The sequence below is a fragment of the Oryzias melastigma genome, linkage group LG4 (genome assembly GCF_002922805.2).
Source record: "Oryzias melastigma strain HK-1 linkage group LG4, ASM292280v2, whole genome shotgun sequence".
NCBI lineage: Eukaryota > Metazoa > Chordata > Actinopteri > Beloniformes > Adrianichthyidae > Oryzias > Oryzias melastigma.
This window is the reverse complement of record NC_050515.1, coordinates 9,500,346-9,510,618: the sequence shown is the minus strand read 5'-3', so window position 1 is coordinate 9,510,618 and position 10,273 is coordinate 9,500,346. Positions and strand designations below refer to the sequence as shown.

Below are 10,273 nucleotides of genomic sequence, written 5' to 3'. Positions count from 1 at the left end.
TATTTCTTATGGGAGCCCACACACTGATGCCTGTCTTGTCAGCATTCCAGAAGAAACCATTCTCCTATATATATATTTTTTTCTCCTATAAGTTCCACTACGTCTCTCAGGGTTTTTATTATTTATTGAAAAAAATGTAGTCCTTTAAAGATTTTTTTTTATTTTATTTTATTTTAAAATATTTCATTATTATTTCTGAAAATTGCTATTGTTTTCCAAAATGTGTGTCTTTTTTGTCTTTTTTTTAAATGCAGATGCATTAAAAAAAATCCAAACCTCTTCATCCACATCCCTGTTCGTACCTTTGAGGTTTCTGGTCATTTTTTATTTTTTTTTGTAGCATAAAAACTCTTTGTTTTTGCTAAACCGTCAGCAGCACAGCAGAGCTCTCTAAAACGCAGCAGCACTGGGACTCACCAGCGCTCAGCTCACACCAGCACTCATTCCAGGACACATACCAGGGCTTTGGGGGATTAAAGGGCTCAGATTAATCAGAGATGTAAGGGATAACCTCATATCCCGCCTGCTTGAGCTTCAGTTACAGTGGAGAGTGTGTGAAGCTCTGTGACAACAAAATAAGTGTTCGACTGAGAACAAATGTGCACTCACATATTTCACTAAACTCTACATGTATAACAACTGCTGCAAAAACAACTCTCTCATCCATTCTCCAGACTCCAGGTTTTGCTTTTATTTTAAATGTTTTGTGACATAAAACACATCACTTTGAATATGTCTAAAGAAATAAATAAGAGAATAAATAGATAAAATGAAAGTTCATTTATTAATGCTGCTCAGGTTTTGTAACTTGACCTTTTACCCCACGTAGTTCTGGGCTGTTTCCTCACTGTTCTGAAGATAACTTGAATCCCACCAGGTGAGATCTTGCATGGAGACCCAGGTGGAGGAAGATAGTCAGTGATCTGGTCAAATGTTTTCTTTACATCAAGCTGCCATTTTTTTTAATTTTTTTTAACATTCTGTCTCCAACACCTGAAATGTTTCGATGATGAACATTACAGACTCCTCTCATCTTTGACTGTCGGAGACTTTTTTGCCACAATAACTATCTAATAACATAAAATCTGTATTTTTCTTGCAGGAAAGAGTTCTGAGAATCATAAGGAGCTAAAATTCTACCATTCTTGCCAAAAAAGAAAAAAAATCTAAAAACAACAAAAGTTGAACTTTTTAAACTTGTCATTGTAGTTAATTGTGTTCATTCTGACAGAGTGACACCAAATCTAGCTCCAATTTAGTTTTTAAAACTTCTTTTACACATTTATGTTCAGGAGATAAGATGTAAGAACTGAATTTGGTGTTTTATGAAACAAAACAAAAAAGGGCAATAATTATAAATAAAAACTAGACTTCTGTTCTATTAAAGGAAATCTCCTACAAAGGACATCATTTTTGTCCGTATTTGTCCTTTCAGAATTCCGACTGAAATAAAGAATAAATCTAATCACATTTTAGAAAGAGCTCTTATAGTTTTTTTATTTTTTTTTTCGACAGACCTCACTCTGATCTCCTCCTTTTTCTCTTTACTCCAGTTCTTTAGCGACTCTATTCAGAGGAAATTTCCCTGAACGTGCAGATTTTTGTCCTGTAGCCTTTGTAGATATGAATTATTCAAATAAATCGACAGCTTGGCAGCAGCTCTTAGCAGCCGATGAGAGCCGCTTGTCAGAACATCGTTTGAGAAGTCACAGTATTGATAAAGCTTTTAACTCTACACCACACGATCATTCATGATGATGATTGTGAACATAGATATCAGCTGAGATCGTTCACATCTAACAAACAGGCTTACACTCAGTTCAAGAATATTTTCTCCCCTTTTTTTGTAGCATCAGAAAAGATGTTCTTCACAAAAAGAGTTTCACATTCTTAACAGTCTGTGATTCTACCTGCATGGTGTCATCCGCTTGAATGGAACCCAAACAAATCACACTCCTCGGGAAGCAACAGTGTGATCTGCGTCCCAGAGATGAATGTTGTTGTTAAAATGTGCAAATGAACACCTGAACGACAGAGGAAATGTTGTCTGAGAGGAGAGTGTGACCAACTCCACACTGGGAGGAGAAAGCCAGTGGTGGAAAAAAAAAAATTTGCAGCTGCACTTTATTTTAGAAACAGGCTTTGTAATTTAACTTTACCAATTTATTGTCTGATTGTCATACATTCTGGAGGGGGAAAAAGACAGATTAAAACCACAGTTATCACTGTCTGGATTTACTCCAAAAGTGTGCCTGAGATGACCATGCCGAGATTAAAACATCACACTGGAAGAGCATGAGACCATCCCTCCAAAAGAGAGAAACAAGTCACACAATTTAAGCTAAATGTGTCAGGAACTGGTTAATAAATTCACTTAAACATGAATAAAAACATTGATTTTAAATAGATATAGACAGAGGTGGGTGTGACGTCACCCATAGTCATCGCCTTACCTGCAGCTTCAGCAAAGTGAAGCCAATTCAGTCGCCATTTTTCTGCAATACAGACGAAGATGAGAGAAATTATGGAGAATTCTTCCCAGAAACCATAAATCAGTACCAACCACTCTCTTCAGGCACTGAAAACATCTTCCTCTAGACAGGAAACAGGATTGTTCCATCCACAGGAACAGGACATGTGAAGGAGAGCAGTACTGGTGACCCTCCTCAAGGAGATAAATGTTGAGGTCCCATAATTCTCCTCCAGAACAGAATCATGGATACGCCTCAAAAATGGCTGTAGGAAAACTCCTCTGATGTGGCTCCAGGATGGTCAGGTCATCCCGTCAGGAACTGGTGGTGCTTGATCCAATATGTAGGAGACCACTGACCATAATGTAGGTGTCAGAAACTTAATCAATTCAGAAACAAACTAGAACATGACAAACTAAGCGAGCGAGAAAACATGGCCTGACTATACAAAGAACTGAAAAGCAGACAGATACTCTGGGATCATTAACACGAATGAAGACAGTTGTGGTGTGACTAAGAGGAAAACAGAACGAAGATTTACACTTTTCTGTTAAAGTAAAGACGGAGAAAAAGGCAAACAAATCTGTCCCAAAAAAGAAAAAGTTTGTAAGTTATTGTCAAATATTGAGATAAAAACAGAAAAAAAATGTTTTGTTTGGAAAGTTGTAGTTTGTCTTGGAAATGAGAACTTTTTTGAGGTCCAGTAACTGCATTTTAGGTAAGGTACAGTCTGGACTTTAACTAGGTCACAGCCTCAATTTTCTTTCTCTTCTTGGGTGCTGTCCTCCATATCATTGTCTCGGCGCATGACCTGATTTTAACCAAGCTGTCAGCTGTCAGAAGGATGGCTTCACTTTTGCCTCTGGAAAGCTCTGGTCTACAGAGGAGTTCATCATCATCTCCACAGCAAAGTGCCAGCTTTCTGCCCGGCGACTTCAATTCCATGTAATCGTCTGCTCACCTCTGCGCTGCTAAAAATCCTCTCGAATAAAAAGCACATCAGTGTGTTGCTCCTGGGCACCTCACGCCGAAGATCTGCAGCATCTCCTCATCACATAAATGATTGGAAAACTTTCAGTCTGTCTCGCTCATGAATAAAGAACTGATATATATCCTGACTGCAGGGCCAGTGCCGACAATTCTTTTGGAGCACATTCAGAAACACAATCTACAATTAGTATCAAAGCACTTCCACAAAACGACACGCACGGGATCAAATCTTATGGCACTCCTGTTTGGAAGCCCTGAATTAAAGTACAAGGAAGAAAGTGATCATTTTTGCACAAATACCAATATGTTTTATAGAAAAATCGTATTAGGATAAATAAAGCAATTTGGCAGATTAGTCCACATTTTAGAACATTTAAATGTACAGTTAAACATCTCTGCTTTAAGACCAATTCATGACAATTGTGGATTTTTTTCATGGAGGACATTTATAAAGAAACGTAATCATAATTTCTTTATTTAAATTGTGGTGAATCAGAAGCAGAGGAAAAAATGTTGGAAAAGCTTGTAGGCGTGACATAGAAGTTACTACGGCAAGCCACTAGCTCCCTGTTCTACTCCATTCTGATGCATCCACTTGTACACAGCAAATGAGGCAGTGTAAATTTGATTAAAAAGGAGTAAAGTTTTCACCGAAGTCTGGAGTGAGTAGAAATGTTGGTGGTTCTGATGAGGATGATGATCAGCTGTGCATGGAGAAGACTGAAGCGGTGGCTGATGGGAGTTGTAGTGAGGGAGATGGTTAATACTCTAGAGAGGGCTCCCTCTGGTGGTCGGAGGCTGAGTGATTCCTAACATATACAGCATAAATATTGTGCAACATAAGTTGGCACCACACAGTTCACCACAACTGTCTTTAATTAAAAGCTCCTTCCGATGGAAATGCTACACAACGTAACTACGTAAGCTACATGGAGTGAGAACCATGAACACAAATATACACTCTTGGCTGTTTGGTGAGCAAATATGAGTTCAACACTGACATCATAAATGACACTACAAAGTGTATCTGTTGGAAACTAAAAATGAATTTTTATTAAAACCTGTAGTGTTGAAAGAATGACTCTGTATACCTAAAAAATAACACTTTGCCATTTGCTGTGCAGACAACTAGATCCATGTACGTCTAGTTCAAAACTTTATTGCACCCATAATGTTAGGTTGTGAGGGGCTGTAAGCTAGCAGGAGAGACTGTAAAGCACACGTGTCAAAGTCAAGGTCCGGGGGCCGGATCCGGCCCTCCAGATCATTTTATTTTAATGTTACTAATGACCCGATGTTATCTTGCACTTATTTCTAACTTGTTCAAATTTGCCAAAATATATTTTTATGTAGAGTAAAATATTCAGTTATTTAAGGTTAAAATCGATTTAATTTAGAATAATATACTTGCCTTTTTATTATTAATAGTTATGCTAAAAATGTACATTTTTAAAGTTTTAAAAATGTAGTTTTAGTGTTTTATTCTGTTTGACCTAAGGTGTGTTTTAGATTTTGGCCGCCTGTGGGATTGAGTTTGACACCCCTGGTGGAACACGGGGATCATGGGAAATAAGTTGATGCTTACGTATGCTGCAAAAGTTCCACATTCAACTCAGAGGTGAGTTTCTAATGAACTCCTGCTGCTCTGCAGTAACTATATTCTAATAATGACAGTGTTTAAAAACATTTTTAGCTAAAAAAAGTTTGCTCATAATTAAAAAAACACTGGAAAGTCTTTTGCAATTGATCAAAAAAATGATCAGAGTGGGTCTTTAAGACAATAAAACACATTTATATAATATTTTTGTACGTAAAATCCTTCAGACAGATCAATTAAAGTACTGAAAGTTTAGGAATATTAATATAACTAAATACAAACAAAAATGGAGGAAGGGAAATCTTGATCCTCTGAAGAATTGATGTCTTGGCGGTTGCTGTCATCTTCAGAGTGGTGATTGTTTTGTCATTGGAGGAGGTTGCGTCTTGAGTTGGGTTGGAAAACGCTCCTGTGTTCTTGATTCAGTCGTCAGCGTCACAGAGAGAGGCGCTTCAGATAGCGAGCTTTCAAACACAAGCATTATCTCAGGCTCTGCATCGCTGGCTGGCAACTTATTTTCCAGCTGAGTGGAAATAATGAGAGACAGGTTGACAAATGCTTGATGCGCCCGCTTTTCTGAATGGCGTGCCCCTCCCTTACACTTCAGCATCTTTTTGTTTTCAGATAGTAAAGAATTGGGACCATCGTTTGCTCTTTGCATTCATACTGGAAGATGTGAGACATATAAAATAAAAGAGGCCTATTTTTCTGCGTCTTAAACTTTAGAGTTTTGCACAGATGGGCTATATTGTGCATTTTTCTTTTTATTTGTTATTATTCCTCCTGGCTTTGACAGGAAGGATGGCTTCTGCCAGCAAAACAACAAGCACATCTACCAAGCTGAACCCACTCAAGAAACAGAGATGTGTCTTTTTTTTTCCTGACAACTCAGTATGCTGCTCAGGAATGTGGGATTGTGACTGCAGGAGCCAGGCAGCCCCTGGTGTTTAGCATTATAGAACCCCCCCCCAGCTTAAACTGGAAATGGCAAAGGAAGAGTTTCATTAACCACAAGGTCAGAAGGAATCCCACAGTCTTCATGCTCTACTCTTTTTAGCGCTAATCACCTCCTTAGAGCATAAATACACAGATTTTACAGAAAAAGTTGCAAAAATCTATTTATTGATGGTCAAAAATGTACAAATAAGCAACCATTTTGGCTTTTTTTGCCTGAAAAAATGAAGAAAACAAACTGCTGCAGATCAGCTTTCTCTCAAACTGACATCCACCGTCACACGACGCCGATCCACAAATTAAATCTGGATGTTTTTAGATGATTTTTTTTTCTTTTAAATCTGCATCAAGTAGAGCATGTCAGCAGTAGAAGTGCATAAGCAAACTTCAACAAAAGTTTTGCAATAATTAGTCTGCAGAGTTTTTACAAACATGCATTCAAGGAGCTAAAACCCATTTGACTGATTGATAGAACACTTTAAAGAACTCATTCCGAGCAGTTTGAGACGCTGAGCTGCAGCGTCGTTTACTGCCACAAACACACGGCTTCAACAGAACGGGGCAATTCTGAACCACAGGGGTGATTGGAAGGGCTTCCAAATGGGGAGTTAAAAAATTCAGGGTGAGGGAATGTGAGGCCATAAGAATACGCACAGGCATGAATATTTAAAATCCTCTTATCTTAAATTTAAAAGTGAGGAGATTTCTGTCTCTCCTGTCAGGGAGGTGAGGCGGCGCTGGCTGAGGGTGGGTGGCGTGGCCTCGATTTCTTCTTTTTTTTTTCTTGTATTTTACATCAGCATTTCTTTTTATCTTGACTTCTCTGAGGAATGCCACACCAGGAGAGGCTTAAGTCAAGAGGCAATCGAGGAAAAATTGGAAAAGTGTCTGGCTGCGGGTAGGTGTATTGTGCGGCGGAAGATGCGGTGAAATCAGGAGGATTTAGGCGAGGATTCGTGTCAGGCAGGACGGGATCTACGCCAAGTAAGTTTAGATGCGACGCAGGAACAAGTGTTCCTTTGTCCCAAAAAGGATTTAAAAGTCAAAAGAGCAACCAATAAAAGGATTAGAAGACTTGCAGATTCACTTGAAATGAAATGACTGTATATTTAGCAGAGCTGAAAAAAAGGTGTCTGATTATTTGAAATATGCACAAAGACTTGCACACATAAATGTCTTTAACATGTTATTGTGACGTTTTTCTAAATATAAAAAACAGATATAAAGAAAATTAAGCTCAAAATTGCATTTAGGGGGCCATAACATGATTTTCTTAAGCCTTATCGAGTGAACTATATCCAAAAATATGATCATATATTACCTTTGGAACACTAAGAAACAAATTATTTATGAAATATTAGTTAATTTTGTGTTTTTTTTCCTACCCAGGAAAAAACTCACAAAAAACTCCGCCTGCCGCTGTGTGTGGGTGCCGCCCATTTCATGACGTCATCCTAGAGCCGGCAGCGTCTCTTCGTTTATCTTAAAACTAATTTACTGGAATTTATTGAAGACAAGACAATTGGAAGATATACGGTATTCTGTATTTGAAATGAAAGTTTTTTGCTGATCACTGCAAGCTCTGTGGAGAAATTGAGTGGGAACTGGGAGCAGACTCTTCCTGAAAGGGGCGGTCTCACTCTGTGACGTCAGATCGTGAATACCCACTCGTTTTTGTGGGTATGGGAGGGGCTTTTGCTGAGAGCGCTGGATCACTCAGAAATACATGAACGGATCAAAATACCGTTCATTATAGTGAGGAATGAACAGTATAATACACTTAAAAGCTCAAAAAGTTATTTTTTTAGGGTATGGCCCCTTAAAACTGCTATGAATTAGTAGGAGAAAAATTGCAGTTTAAAGAAAAAAAAAAAAAAACTCAAGATCCTTGTATGAAACTATTGCATCCGAAGGAGGTGCTGAGGGGTATCTCCGTTCCTGGAGAAATGGCATCAGCTGACTCAGAAGTGGCCAAAAAAAATGAGCATGTGTTTATTATGTTGAGCAATACTCCGATACTCTTAAATAAATGTTTTACAAAGCATGATCAGGAGTGTTTTTGATGTGTATGGATCGGTAACGGACATTCTTTGGCTGCGGGTGTGGGGTGGGGGGTTGTCTCCATATTCGCTGATTCTCCGCTCTCTAACCCCTGTATCTTGTATCTTGAATTTCAGCAGAAAAAAAGAGATCATTTTATCCTGTATTGCTTTAAAATGTTGATTTTTTTTTTTTTTTTTGTAATTCTTCCTTTAATTGAACTCACCTGGAAAACTAATGATCACAGGTGTCTGAGATTGATTTCAGTGACCAAAAGAACCCCGACATACAATATCATCCATGAGTTTCATTAAAAAAACAAGGAATTTTATCGTTTTGACACTTAAATACAATTTGTATTATAATTTGGAATGAATTGTTTAAAAGATCACTGGAAACACTTTCACAATAGATCAAAATATGATCGGACTTTGACTTTAAGACTCATTTTTTTAGTTGTATTTCAGGGAGCAGAAATTAAAACACTTCAATCGAGCTAAAAAAATTTTATTAGAGTATACTTTATTCAAATTAATTAAAAAAAACCCTTAGAAATATTCCAAACTAAATTAAAACTTTTTGAATATTTCTCAGTTAATACAAATACTGAAATAATTTTAAGAAAAAAACTTCCTAAAACAACAAAAAAATAAAATAAATAAAATTCAGAATGTCTATTTGCTCTCCTCTGAATCAAAGGGATGCTAAATGTCTGACCTTTTCACTGACAGCTTTGGTGTGGGACTCGTCGCCCTGGCAACAGAGTTGTTGGATAAGAAACTTGTTGGTCCCTGTCACAGCGACATGTCATTTTAACACATTACGTGCCTTTACCGCATGATGCGTGTTTCCAAAGGTCATGCTAATTTCACACGTGTCACCGGGACGAGGCTGGAAAACTCATTTTGTGAGTTCAAGACGGTTCTCCGTGTTCCCGTAGTTTTTAAAGCACATTTACTTCAGAAGAGCTGGCCCCCAAAAAAATAAAAATCTATTTTTGTGACAGTAAAAAAAAAATTGAAGATTTTTAGTTTTTTCTCCAAGAAAGCCAAAACCTGGAAGTCTTTGGTGAAGCCTTCCCAGTTTTCATAGAAATGATTGAACCCTTAAGGGTACAATTAGTAACAAAAGACTGTTCTGTGGTGACAGAAACAATCCAAGCGAGATGTCTCTTTGATCAGCTCCTGACCTTCGTCACCTCTTCACCAGCTCCAGCTGAGGCACAGAAACCAAGAATAGACTGAGGTTTTTCTGTTTTATTGTGAATTCTGAAATAGTTTCACCTTGAAGGGTTTCATTTTTCGGGATTAGATGATCACAAATCTCAGTCTAGCTCAGAGGTCTGCAGCCATGTTGACCGTCTGAGTCAGCAGCTTCCTCTTAAGGGCTGCCTAACCGAAACTACCTAAAGAAAACAAATAAACAAAGCCTGGAAACTAAGACGGTCCAACTCCAAACTAAAATAACAAAACCCAGCAGTGTAAGACTGCTGAGGACAAAGAGGGGAAAAAAGAACAAAAAAATAAAGAAAAGAAACATAAAATAGCATTTTTTTAAAGTAAGGATTATTTAATTAGCATTTATTTAATACATTTAAGTATAAATTGATAGCCGAGATGAACATAGATGATAAACGATGTAGGTTTTTACATCCCTGTTGACCTGAAGATGTCTTATTTGTTCAACACTACCTCCAGAATGCACAGATTTTATATGCAAAGCAAAACTTTGGTAAAAATTTAGATTTTCTATGAGTTAAAAGCACTTATTATCTTATGCTGCACTACATTAGTTAACCAGACCTGCATTGAGATAACCCTGTTTGGCACAGAGCATCTTTTGTTTTGAAAATAAGTTTAAAAAAAACTGAGAGATGCTGGGTTATTTTTATGTTTTTGACATAATTCATATTTATTACTTAGAAATAAAACAAGGTCATGAAGGCAAATCCAAATATCTAAATATCTCGAAGGCTAAATTAAGACTATGTGGCTCCTTCTAGGTTTTGATCAGTAGAGGCCTAAAGGCTCTTTAACTGTTAAAGATGCCGACCCCTGCTCTAGTGTGTGATGTCAATGCAAGAAGTTACCCAAACCCCAAAAAATAAATAAAAAGAGAAACTTGTTGAGGGTTTGGGCCTCGTGGGGAACAATTACCTGCAGAAATGTTGAGAGGAGGACGTTGTCTCATTAGTATCTGTCTTGCAGTAATCATGACAAAC

At 37.6% G+C, this 10,273-nt stretch overlaps 1 long non-coding RNA gene across 1 annotated transcript; it reads right to left on the bottom strand.

Moving 5' to 3' along the window:
• Positions 1–1,500: 1,500 nt before the first annotated feature.
• Positions 1,501–2,484, bottom strand: LOC118598660. The gene is made up of 2 exons (XR_004947742.1): positions 2,454–2,484; positions 1,501–2,024 (listed from the first exon to the last, which is right to left on the bottom strand). It is a non-coding gene; the product is annotated as an uncharacterized LOC118598660 (long non-coding RNA).
• Positions 2,485–10,273: the final 7,789 nt, after the last annotated feature.